We start from the raw sequence: 13,025 nt of genomic DNA on the forward strand, positions 1-13,025 counted from the left end.
ATGCTTATCTTATGTCTTGGGTTTTTAAAAGGCTTTAATTGAAAAACACACATAAATAGAGAAACATCTTATATATAAATACCAGTGATCTGTCAGAAAGTGCACACAACACAATTTCAATGATTATTTTGTTTTACTGGTTTTATCTCTTCCCGCACTTAATTTTCTCTAAATTTGACACACAGTAAAAATTGTGAAAGCACGTGGTAGTACAACAATAATGTGTATACCAACAACAAGTGTGAGGAACTCTCGGACTTCGGATATTCTTGACCTTAGCAACAATCAGTTGCTTGTGCCGAAACCCCTCCCTTCTACTGGTTCATTTGGCAAAACATCCTCTAAAGCTACCCCAACCCTAGCCCTAAACTCGCATCTTTCTCTAGTTTTTCTCCTATTTCCCCTCATGCCCTCTCCAAGTTCATCTTGTCCTTGAGATCCACACCCTGTTCCCTCTATCCTACTCCCACCAAACTGCTGACCATCCAACTTCCCCTCCTGGCCCATCGTGTTAGTTAATCTTGTTAACAGTTCTCTCTCTTCAGGAGTTGTCCCACTCTCCTTTAAATCTGCAACCATCAGCCTTTTTCTCAAAGCAACCCTTCACCAACCAACCTTGCCATCGATGCCCCATCTCCAACCTCCCTTTCCTCTCCAAAGACCTTGAACATGTTGCTTCTACCAAATCCATATTCATCCCAAGAATTCCATGTTTGAATCTCTCCAATCAGGTTTCCACCACTGCTACAGCACTAGAATGTCCTGATTAAAGTCATAAATGGTATCCTCCAAGACTATGGCAAAGATAGACTATTTCTCCTTGTCTTTCTTGACACGTCTGCAACTCTTGACACAGTTGACCATGTCATCCTTCTCCACTGTCATCCAGTTAGATAAGATTGGTTCCATTATCTATCCAGTCATAACCAGAGAATCACCTGCAATAGCTTTTCTTCCTTCTCCTGCACCGTTACCTTCAGTGTCCCCCAAGGATCTATCCTAGGTCACCCCCTATTTCTCATCTACATCATGTCCCTTGCCGCATCATCCAAAAGCACAGTGTTAGTTTTCACATGTAATTTAAGGTTAACCATCTCTAGCTCACCACCATTTCTCTCAACTCCTCCACTGTTGTAAAATTATGAGCCTGTGTTACAGCCAGGTGAGAAGTGGTAGAATGGCTCCCCTCTCTTTCCCCCTCTCGGTTGCTGTAACATGTTTTAAACAAAGGTGTTAGTCAATCCAGAGAGTGCTTAAGTGCTGTAATTGTAAAAGACACTCACAGACAGGTTTTCATCCTTAACACCTGATTGATAAAATTTAAAAAAGCTCCCAACTCTCACTCCACATTCATTCAAGTTACCCAGACTCTCACAGAAGTAAGTTACAGGGAGGGAGAGTAGATTAAATTGTTTAAGAGTTCCCAAAAGAAAACCAATCATATCGGGATCCTGCAGGTTGATGCGTTGGATAGTGTCAGACCATGCTTGAAGACTTTTCAGATTCTGTTCAGTGTCTTGATGGAGGGGCGACAGAGAGGGCGGGGAAGGGGTGATAGAGAGTGGTGGGGGGGGGGGGGGGGGTGGTGAGAGAGAGAGGAAGGAGTGAGACAAAGAGGAAGAGACAGAGAGGGAGAAGAGACGGGGGAGGGAGATGGTTGGGGGAGGGGGGGGTCAACTCCATTCATGGTCACTAGTTCTGCGAAAGTAGTATTGTTTTTAATTCAAATGGTAAGCTTGGGTATCACATTCTCCATTCATGCAACTAGCCAGTTGCTAAAAATGGTCAAAGAAAGTTGCAGAACACTCATTCCAGGTCCATGGTTTACAGTAATTACATTAAATGGTCAGTGGAGCCCTCTCCTCAGCTGGGCTCCATTGTGCAAAGTGACTTGAGTTTAATGGCATGGTCCACACTCACGTGAATCGACAGATTTTGTCTGGATGTCTGTGAATAGTTCCAGTGGATGGTCCATTCATACTTGTTTAAGCTAATTGTCCTGGTGGGTTACTTCCGAACAGAACATCTCATTTCGAATAGCTTTGCAATTTGCAAGATGAAGTGATGCAAATGTTCGGCAATATTTAGGAACTGCTTTTTAGGTCACTTAAAAATATTGTGGACAGTCTCCTTAAAACTTATCCTGTGGTTTCATCCCTCTCAATAAATAAAGTCATTTTTGATATAAAACATGGTTTTATAACAATGAGCAGAAATTTCCTCCAATCAAACATTGTGAAGACCGAAGCCATTGTTTTCAGTCCCCAGTCCAAACTTCTTTTTTCTCCCTGACAACTATCCGAGACTAAACTAGGCTGTTCGCAACCTTGGTTTACTAATGTCCTTTAAGGAAGGAAACAGCTGTCCTTACTTGTTCTGGCCTACATTTGACTCCAAACCCACAGCAATGTGGTTGACTCTTAACTGTCCTCTGAAATGATCTAGCAATCTACTCAACTGTACCAAGCCACTACAGAAAAGTCAGACGGACCACCCAGCATCAAACTAGGCACGGGCAATGACAATGGCACACCCAATCTTGTTGACCCTCCAAAGTCCTCCTTACTAGCATTTGTAGGCTTGTGCCAAAATTGGGACAGCTTTCCCAAAGGCTAGTCAAGCAACCGCCTGACAAAGTCATAATAACTGAACCATTCCTTACAGACTACTCCCAGATACCACCACCATTACCAGCCCTGGTATGTCCTGTCCCAACGGCAGGACTGATCCACCAGAGTGCCGGCACAGGGGCATGCAGTTGATAAGGAGCCGCTCTGGAAATCCTTAACATTGACTCCAGACTCCGTGAAGTCTCATGGCATCAGGTCAAATATGGGCAAGGAAACCTCCGACCAATTACCACCTACCAGCCTCCCTCAGCTGATAAATCAGTACTCCTCCATGTTGAGCACCACTTCGATGAAGCACAGAGGGTAACAAGGGCACAGTAGCACCACTACTGATTGAGCTGACCAAGCCCGGAAGGACGTATCTCCCAGACTGGGCCTGCAGCAGGTCGTGAGGTAACAAGAGGGAGAAACCTACTAGACCTTATTCTTACCAGTCTACCTGTCATAGATGCATATTTCCATGACAATGTTGGCAGGAGTGACCATCAGACAGTTCTTGTGAAGACAAAGACCCATATTCACATTTGGGATACCGTCCATCATTTTAAGTGGTACTACTACCATGCTAAATGGGATACATTCAGAGCAACTGGCCATTCATGAGGCACTAAGACACATCAGGAGCATAATTATATTCAACAAAAATATGTAACCTCATGGTCTGGCAAATCCCTCACTCTACCTTTTGCATCAAGCCAAAACATCAAATCTAAATCAAAGAGGAGGGCAGGAGAACATGGCAGGAGCAACACCAGGTGTAACTAAAAATGAGGTGTCCACCTGCTGAAGCTATAACGCAGGACTACCTGCATGCCAAACAGTGGAAGCAGCATGCAATAGGCAGAGCTATGCGATCCTACAACCATGAAATCAGATTCGAAACTCTGCAGTCCTGCGACATCCAGTCATGTATGGAGGTGGACAATTAAAGAACTAACTAGAGGAGCAGACTCCACAAATATTTTCATCCTCAATAGTAGAGGAGCCCAGTATATCAGTGCAAAAGACAAGGCTGAAGCATTTGCAACCATCTTCAGCCAGAAGTGCTGAGCGGATGATCCACATCGGCCTCCTCCTGAGACCCATAGCATCACAGATGCTAGAAAACAGCCATTTTGATTCACTCCACAAGACATCAAGGAACGAATGAAGGCACTGGATACTGTAAAGTCTATGGAACCTGACAACATCCCAACAGTACGATTGAAAACCTGTGCTCCAGAACTAGCCATGACTGTAGGAAAACTGTTCCAATACAGCTACAACACTGGCATGTAGCTGATAACATGGAAAATTTCCCAGGTATGTCCTGTCCACAAGCAGGACAAATCCAATCCAGCCAATTACCGCCCCAGTATACTTTCAATCATCAGCAAAGTGATGGAAGGTGTCACTGACAGTGCTATAGAGCGCCGCTTACACAGCAATGACCTGTTCATCAATGCTCAGTTTGGATTTTGTCAAGGCCACTCTTCTCATGTACTCATAACTGCATTGGTCTAAACATGGACAAAAGTGATGGACTCCAGACGTGAGGTGAGAGTGTGACTGTCCTTGACATGAAGGCAGCATTTAACCAAGTGTGACAACAAGGAGCTCTAGCAAAACTGAATCAAGAGGGAAAACTCTCCATTGGTTGGAGTCATACCTAGCACAAAATTGAGGTTTGTTGTGTTTTTTTGTATTATATTGTAGGTTATGGTTATTGGCAGCCAATCTTCTTAGCATGAGGAAATCGCTACAGGCCCAACCAACTTCAGCTGTTTCAATGGGTCTTTCCTCCATCATAAGGCCAGAAGTGGTGATGTTTGCTGATGATTGCACAGTGTCAGGTACTGTCCACTGATCCTCAGATACTGATGCACTCCATAATCACATGCAGCAACCTGGACAACATTCAGGCTTGGGCAGATAAGTGTGTTATGCCCAGTGAAGGAATATTCTATTCATAACTTCAGACAAGGACTATGTTTGTACGCAAGCTTCCAGAACTGTTTTTTAGTTTTGAAAATGGACACTAACAAGGAGGCTTAAGATAGCTGCCAAGGGCTAGGTGACTTTTGCAAATTCAACACAGACTACTTCAATCTTCTGGAAAATTCTTAATTGAACCACCCTGGTTCAAGGGAGCCTCTCCCTTGAATGCACCTACCCAGGCAGAACCCCTCCATGGAATTTCTACCTACCATTGTTTATGGTTTACTCTGAAGTCAAAATTAATGGACTGCCAGGCTTCGCATCTCCAAGTTTGCAATTTAACAAAAGGAGGACAGCAGAAAATCAGTTAACCATTGTATAGCAATTCCTTTTAGCTTTAAACCATTCGGAGTGGAGAACAGCAGTTCATCGTGTGACTAAAACTGGCTTCTGATACCAAAATTCTTTTATTATCCAAAGGCCAGAGAGAAAAAGGCAGTTTGCAAAGAATACCACTGCAGAATATCAGGTGCAGACCAAGGCAGTAACACCAAAGCCTTTTTAAATTTAGAGGCTGCTGTATCTGGAAAGTCTCCCAACCTGATTCCTAATCCAAGTCCACCTATAAAAAAACCTGACCTCCCGGTAAGAAAATCTACAAAGCAATTAACTTTGCAACCTGCTGAGCATCCAGTTCATCGTGGCATCCTTCAATAATCTTGATATCAAACTGCCACTACTGAAAGCACGTAAACTGCTCTGTCGGAAAGATATAATGTCTATAATGTGTTCTAGTGGTGGCTGTGTCTAGTGTGTGTGTGTGTGTGTGTGTGTGTGTGTGTGTGTGTATTTTAATTGGATTAAAGCCAGCTGGTCTAGAGGCTTTGATGTATAGAAGAGAAGTAGGTTTGAAATGTTAATTAGATAAACATAAGGAAGTTAGAATGTGAAGTGTAAAGGGGGCAATTTACATTTTTAAATAAACCATTCAAAAGAATGGGTGAAATATTACCCCTAGCCAGAAGAAGCCAAACAATGTGTTTTTATTTTTTCCAAAGCTTATTAATAAAATTGGTGCCATGAAATGGTTTTATTATTAGAAGAGATAAAGTTCAAAAAAATCTAGTGATACATTGAGAATTTGCATTCAAAGAGGAAAATATGTATAAAGAGAAGGCTGTTGGTAAAAAGGGGGGGGATTCTAAGATCTAAAGCCTCCAGCCTGTAAGCTTCAAGCTGTTGTCCGCAAGGACCCAGAGCTGAAAGAAATCCATTTTGAATATGACATCCTGATGGTTACCATGAACTAGAAATTGAACTGGACTAACCACATAACTACTGTGACTATAAGAACAGGTCAGTGTCTGAGAACTCTGTGGTGAGTAATTCACCTTCTGTCTCCACAAAGTCTGTCCATCATGTACAAGGCACAAGCCAGGAATGTGGTGGAATACTTTCCATGCCTGGATAAATGTGGCTCCCAACTACACTCAAGAAGCCCAACGCTATTCAGGTCAAAGCAGCCGCTTGATCGCCGCATCCACCATCTTAAAAATCCACTCCCTCCACCACTGATGCACAGTGGGAGCAGTGTGTACCATCTACAAGATGCATTGCAGCAACTCAACAAGGCTGCTTTGAAAGCACCTTCAAATCCCATGATCTCTACCACCTAGGAGGACAAGAGCAACAGGTGCATAGAAGCACCACCACCTTATAGTTGCAGGTCAGGAAAGGAGGGGAACTAAAGCACCCCTCCCTAATAGCACTATGGGTGTACCTGCACCAGATGGCCTCCAGCGGTTCTGGAAAGCAGTTCATCACAATCTTCTCAAGGGAAATTAGAGACTGACAACAAATGCTGTGCTTGCCAGCAATTCCCACATCCCAGGAAAGAATAACAACAAAATTTGACGAAATGAGCTACTACCCCCCACATATTCACGCCATTACTAAGACAGCTTATTTCTCCCCCCAGAACATCACCCAACCAGGTCATCTATTGATGAAACCCTTTTTCAGGCCATTGTTACCTCTCAACTTAACTATTCCAATGCACTCCTGACTGGTCTCCCACATTCCACACTCTGTAAACTTGAGGTCATTCAAAACTCTGCTGTCCATCCTAACTCACACCAAGTCTTGTTCACCCATCACCTGTGTTCGCTGACCTATATTAGCTCCCAATCAAGTAAAATCTTGATTTTAAAATTCTTATCCTTATTTTCAAATCCCTCCATGGCTTCGCCCCATAACCTCCCAAGAGATCTGTGTTGATCTAATTTTGGCCTTTTGAGCATCCCCAATTTTAATCACCAATGATGGTCATGCTTTCAGTTGCCTAGGCCCTGAGTTGTGGAATTCTCTCCCTATACCTCTCTGCCTCTTTACCTCACTTTCCTCCATTAAGAAGCTCTTTAAAATCCAACACTTTGACCAAGTTTTTGGTCTTTTGACCTAATACCTTGTTTAGCACTCCCAATGTGTTCCTAAAAAACATACTAATCTACAATGTACTAAATGAAAATCACTTTCCAGGAAGAAAACGTGTAATAAGGTGGGTTACGTTCCTGACCTGCAATTCCCATATTCAAAACCTACTGCCTGACTTGAACCTCACTGGTGCAAAAATCCTCTTACTAATTTAAAACTCTTTCTTCTTACCTCCCACTTTCTGCGTCCTGCCTGACTCTCCTGCTCTCCGCTCTGCCCAACCCTCCTGCTCTCTCTTTTCCACTCTCTTCCTCCCTCTCACCACCCTGCTCCTGAGCCCTGGCTCACAGCATGGCTCTGGAGAGCGGCAGTGAGCAGAAGGCAGCAAAGGTGTCAGGTGAGGAAATCAGCAAGCAGAAAGGAAGAGAGAGGCGGTGAGCGGGAGGGAGTGAAAGCAGTGAGCAGGTTTTGGAGAGGCAAGCAGGAGAGGCGGTGTGGTTAAAAAAAACACACTGAGCATGTGCCGTTATAACATGGTTTTTGGTGCATACACAGTAACCGCGCTAAGAGGAAAATGGAGGGAGTGCTAATTGGACAAGCTCTGTAATTTACAAGCCACACTAAAACAAAAAATCCCAGTAAAACACGTTTTAAATGGGAGATATCTACAATTTACGTGGCTAAGTTTTATAACTCTCCTGCAAAGTGCCTGGGGATGTTTTATTTTTTCCAAGGTGCTAAATTGTTATGATCCCCATAGAGAATGATAAATTTTCCATACAATCCACAGTGATACCATATAATATTTCACGTTTTAAGATTTTTATTGTAACAAAATCAACTAAAATAAACTTCAATCAAATATAACAACAGGCAACTGAAGAAAAGGTACTAACACAATGGAGATCAGTCTTACAACTTCTTTCACTGTGCATCGCACTCCAGGCAGATATATAAATTCTTCTTAAGCAGTTCTTCAGGATCCAGGATGACTTGCTTCCACTCCGGATTGATGGATTCTAAGATGGCTGATAAGTGCAATCTTAAAACTCTTCTGCACATGGTGCTGGTGGTGCTTGAAGGGTCAGGAAGATGTGGTGTTTGGAGGTTTGTGCACGCTCTTCGACACTTCAACTTTGCCTCTGCACATTTCTGATGGAAGTCTCTCGATGTGTTTGGTGCCTTCCCAAATAATCTTTCCTATTTTGGTCGTTCATAAGACAGGGACTCCCAGAGTCAGAGATGTTTGATGTCTTTAGGGATGACCTCAAACCATCCCTGAAGCATTTCCACTCTCCTCCTAGGAGTCTCTTGCCGTGACCGAGTTCAGAGTAGAACAGTTGCCTCGGGAGTCTGGTGTCAGGCATATGAACAAAATGTCCAACCTAGTGGATCTGGTTTTGAGTAATTAGCATTTGAGCAAATGGACCTTTTGTTAACCACAGGAAACTAAGATCTTCTTTCAATCAGCTCCCACCGCACAACGCCTTCCCTTACCTCGTTGATTAAGGTCAACAGTGAGATCCTGAAAAATGTGGACCAATTTCTGTATCTTGGGAGCCTCCTCTCAACAAAGCCAGGCATACATGACAAAATTCATCACCACTTTCAAAATGCCAGCTCAGCCTTCAGCTGTTTGAGGAAAAGAGTATTTGAGGATCAGGATCTCAAAACTGAGACCAAGATCATGATTTACTGAACAGCAGTGATTCCCCCCCACTCTCATATGCTTCAGAGACTTGGGCAATCTACAACAGGCACTCAAAGCACTGGAGAAACACCACCAGTAGTACCTTCACAATATCTTCCAAATTCGATTGTAAGGAAGGCAGTCCAACATCAGCATCCTCTCGCAAGCCAACATACCCATATAAGTCTATGGCATTACAAGATCAAGTCCCAAATTACTCCCAACTTTCCAAAAGGATCACTTCTCCCTACCACTCCAGGTCAAATCTTCCAGTGTCCACTCAGCCCGAATATTCCAGGTCCAACTTCCAACAGCAAAGCCCACCTCGGCAATTCCTTGTTCCTTAAATCTCCAAAAGTCCCATCTGTTCCATCATCTTCTGTCCAGAGAACCAACATCCTACCTGAATATTTTTGTGTTAGCAGTCTTCTTCACAGAAGTAGCTGCATACTCTCTCGCGCTCTCTCTCTGTCTGTGTCCAAAACACAGATGTCTCTTTTTCTGTGTCGAGATGTAAAAAATGTCATTTGATTTTCAAAGGTTTTGTTTTGGGTTTCTTTTCCCATGAAAGGCCCATGATACCTGGTTGTCTCCGGGCAGAGCCTTAGTATGACCTCCATCCACACCCCTCCACCCTCCAATCCAAAACATTCTATTTCACCTCAAGTTGAAGGATACATTTTAAAACATAACTTTGAAAGTCCTACATTCGTAACAATATTATAATAAATTGTTGCTGTAGTAGAAGCAAGCTTACATTAATTATCAAAAAAACAATGAACTACTCAATGATCATACAGCAGGCATTGTATAGAGTAGGTTTACATTTTCAGGTTTTATTTCTTCTGCCTTTCTATGGTCAATTTTATCCTATATCTCTCTGGAACTAAGGTATTTTTGGATTGTTCGAAGAATTGCATGGTGCAGAATACTTTAGCCAAACCTTGTGCTTGTGTATTTAGTCAAAATGTTAATTATAGTAGACAAAGCATTTTTGTGCTCTCCTTAGCAAAGACTAAAACCAATTAAAAAGTTACTATCCAGAACTATTTATACATATTTGTTTAATTTTTCAGTAATTCACCAGCTCCATATTGTTAAATTTCCTGTTCTGAATTTACCCTGCATAATTTAGTTTGTGGTCTCATTTATCAGTCATTTATCACAGAAGACTGAGTCATGGTAAACAGTTGATTTTCAAACTGGAGAATGGAAGACAGTGGTATTCCCCAAGGTTCAATGTTGGGCTGCTGTATTAACATACACACGACATGGATGCTGGAATACAGAGCACAATTTCAATATCTGCTGATGATAGAAAACTTAGAAATGTAGTAAACAGCGGTGACACCAATCAACTGCAACTGGACATATATAATCTAACAGAACGGGAAGACAAATAGGTGAAAGTTAATACAGGGAAGTGTGAGGTGATGCATTTTGGCAGAATGGATAGGAGGAAACAATATTGATCTAATAGCATAATTCAAAAGAATGTACAGGGACAGAGGTGCCCAGAGGTTCATGTGCATAGTTCTTTGAAGATAGCAGGTCATATTGAGAGAGTAGTTTGCAAAGTATATGGGGTCTTGGGCTTCGTGAATCGAAGAATTGAGTACAAAAAAAGGGAAATTATACTTAAGCTCTGGTTAGGCCACAACTGAAATATCCATTCCAATTCTGGCCACCACACTTTCAGAAGAATGTGAGGGTCCTTGAGGGGGTGCAGAGGAGATTTATCAGAATGGTTCAAGGATGAAGGAATTTAACTACACAGTTGGTTGGAGAAGATGGGGTTGCTCTCCTTGAACAAAGGAGGTTAAGGTTTTGCTTTTATCTTAGCAGTTAAGGAGAAATCTGATAGAGGTGTACAAGATTAAGACACGCAAACAAAGAAAAGCTGTTCCCATTAGCAGATGGTAGAAGGACCAGTGAAGAAAATGTAAAGGTTTGGGCAAGAGAGACAGGGGGATGGAAGACCGCTTTTACACATGAAGTGGCGATGATCAAGAATTCACTGTCTACAAGGGTTGTGGAAGTGGAAAAGATTAATGATTTTAAAAGGAAATTGGATGGACATTTGAGGGAAATAAACTTGCAGGACCATGGGGATACAGCATGGGAATGCAACTCACTGGATTACTCAACAGAGAGCTGGCATGGACTGAATCTGCTGAATGGCCTCCTTCTGTATCTTAATGACCCCACGTCCTTTTGGAATTATAGATATTCATTAAAAGGCTTTCCTCCTCCCCGAAATCAATTTAGGAGAGCATTCCCACAACAATGTCTATCAGATTAATCAGGCTGAATCTACTCTTTCTAAAGTCCCTGAAATCAAAGATTAGTTTAAACACATTTTTTTTAAGAAGTAGTAAGGTATCAAGTATTCAGAGCAGGGTGTTCAAATAATCAATATTTATTGATCACAATTATTTGTTGCTAGTTGGACCCTTTGCAAGAGGCCTTGCATTCTGATGCAAAAATCAGCATGGGACTTAAAATTTCCTTACATGCTGGGTTGCATATCAGCTGGAACTTTGAAGCTGACAACAAGTAGAGATGCAATGAAGATCTGTGGCCCTCACCTTAGTGACATTGCTGGAGTATCAATTCAGAAGAGCAGTGTGGGCATCCAGAAACCCTGGGCAATACCCAAAAGCATAAGATAAGGATGGTTAAAAACACGAGATGCTTGGTAAGAAAATATTGCTGAGAAATGTACACTGATATTTGAAAGGATAATGAGGTCTATCTGTTGGTATTGGGATGCCAGGGAGTGTGTGTGTGTGAAGGCCATGTGTTTTGGTGGTGTAAAGATTCTTTGCCATATTTAGGGAAGCCAAGAAAAACATTTAGGCAGTATAACAAAAAATTGACTTTCGCAACACTGCATTTGGTAGAAATTATTAATGAAACAGCACGGTGAAGTGCACATGACAGAAAGATAAAGCGCAAATTCTGAATTCTACAATAGACAAAACAGTGAAGAGAAACAGCAATCTGGTCTAATAAAAAGTAAATGTGGGAAAGCTCTTCATTGGATGTTGAGCATTTGCAGCCAGAAAACCCAACAGTTGTGCAGAATAAATTAAGAAAATATTTAATGAGGCAGTTGCAGCACAAGGGAATTTTAAACCCACACTGACCGTAAAAGTTACATCAACAAATAATAGTTAAAATCTTATCAAACTGATCTTTTTGAATGAGGATTTCCTCTCAAGGACATGGTGCTTTTCCAATTAGATATAAAATTAACTTCCTGTTTTAAGTAATGAGTAGAAATTGAATCTTTCACAGTGCAATAGAGCGACTAGGAAAGACCTTGAAAATACTCAAACAGTACACATCCTTCTTCTTGAGAGGCTATCCTAGGATTCACTCCAGACATACACCTTATACTAGTCAAAAAGGCAAAAGCTGCTTGCTTCTAGACCTCTTTCTTCCTTTCTATGATCGAAAGACATAAAAGGAAGTGGCCCAGGATGACTCACTCTTAAATGTTCCTTCTACCCTGCAGGAAAGGGCATTGTCTTGGTTCCTCCTGCTGATTAAACTGGAAACATAGAATCATGGGGTACAGGAATTCTCATCTCACAAGAATTATATTACTCCCAAAATGTTCCAATGGATTGGGGGGGTGGGCAGGAGCAGGGAAGGGTGGCTGAGAACCCAGAATTGATACATTCATACTACCCAAGCACATTAAGATCACCAATAGACAAACAGACTACAAACACTCATTTTGGCGCACATTTAATGTGATTATTGTACTAATTGGACAAACATGTCAGAGGAAAAAATTAGCACTACTTACTATGCAAATAGCTTCAAGTTTCATCAATAGAATTCCTCACTGGATGATGATTGCACCAATATTTACAACAGCAAAACTACTTGCATGTTGTACCTTGTGACTTAATATAGTTATTTTGTAAAAACCTTTACTGATGACACGTCAAACCACTTCCTATTTAACTGAGCACTGCCACCTAATATGGAAAATGTCAACTTGTAGCCACTTATGAAAATTGAACCCCACCCTCAGTTCAAATTTACTTAAAAAGTGACATTGCTGCTGCCAAAGAACACAAGCTAATCTAATAATGTTTTACCTTCTGGACATCAATCTTCTAATCATAAATATGCTTATCCACAGCAACATCATCTTCCTGTTCTGCATTTGCCCTAGTCTGAATGTGGGACAATAACACATCCAACATTTTGCAGGAATGATCATACAAGTTCTTCTTTAATTTAAAGCTTAAAGTTCAAAAGCTTTTATTTCATAATTCTGATTTACGAGGTTCTGTAAAATTATGTCTTGGTTCACATTCCCTAACTTTGACACAATT

At 41.6% G+C, this 13,025-nt stretch overlaps 1 protein-coding gene across 6 annotated transcripts in view; it reads right to left on the reverse strand.

The window, feature by feature from the left end:
* LOC121284075 (LIM and senescent cell antigen-like-containing domain protein 1) overlaps positions 1-13,025 on the reverse strand; it is a 166,695-nt gene that overhangs the window by 115,169 nt on the left and 38,501 nt on the right. The window contains exon 1 of one of the 6 annotated variants that reach the window (XM_041199116.1): positions 12,488-12,603. The exons of 4 other annotated variants lie outside the window; for them this stretch is intronic. The gene's annotated coding sequence lies outside the window, so the exon portion shown is untranslated. Of the gene's footprint in view, positions 1-1,105; positions 1,209-12,487; positions 12,604-13,025 lie in introns of those variants that run through there. One more of the 6 variants, XM_041199117.1, reaches the window with a different exon arrangement.

The sequence above is a fragment of the Carcharodon carcharias genome, chromosome 11, assembly GCF_017639515.1.
Source record: "Carcharodon carcharias isolate sCarCar2 chromosome 11, sCarCar2.pri, whole genome shotgun sequence".
Taxonomy (NCBI): Eukaryota; Metazoa; Chordata; class Chondrichthyes; order Lamniformes; family Lamnidae; genus Carcharodon; species Carcharodon carcharias.